Raw genomic sequence first — 309 nt, forward strand, 5'->3', positions numbered from 1 at the left:
ACTCTAGGCACAAGGCCCGAACTTTTGGGGGAGGGGGCCATTCAATTATATCGACCGCTGTGTGTAACTGGTACTTAATTTATCGATCTCGATAGGATCAAAGGCAAAGTCAACCTCGGCAGTATTTGAACTCAGAACGTATAGACAGACGAAATACCACTAAGCATTTCGCCCGGCGTGCTAACGCATCTGCCAGCTCACCGTCTTACACACACAGCATATATATTATTACGCATGCACACATACACACATACATACATACACACACACACACACACACACACACACACACACACACACACACACACA

The sequence above is a fragment of the Octopus bimaculoides genome, chromosome 2 (assembly GCF_001194135.2).
Source record: "Octopus bimaculoides isolate UCB-OBI-ISO-001 chromosome 2, ASM119413v2, whole genome shotgun sequence".
Lineage (NCBI taxonomy): Eukaryota > Metazoa > Mollusca > Cephalopoda > Octopoda > Octopodidae > Octopus > Octopus bimaculoides.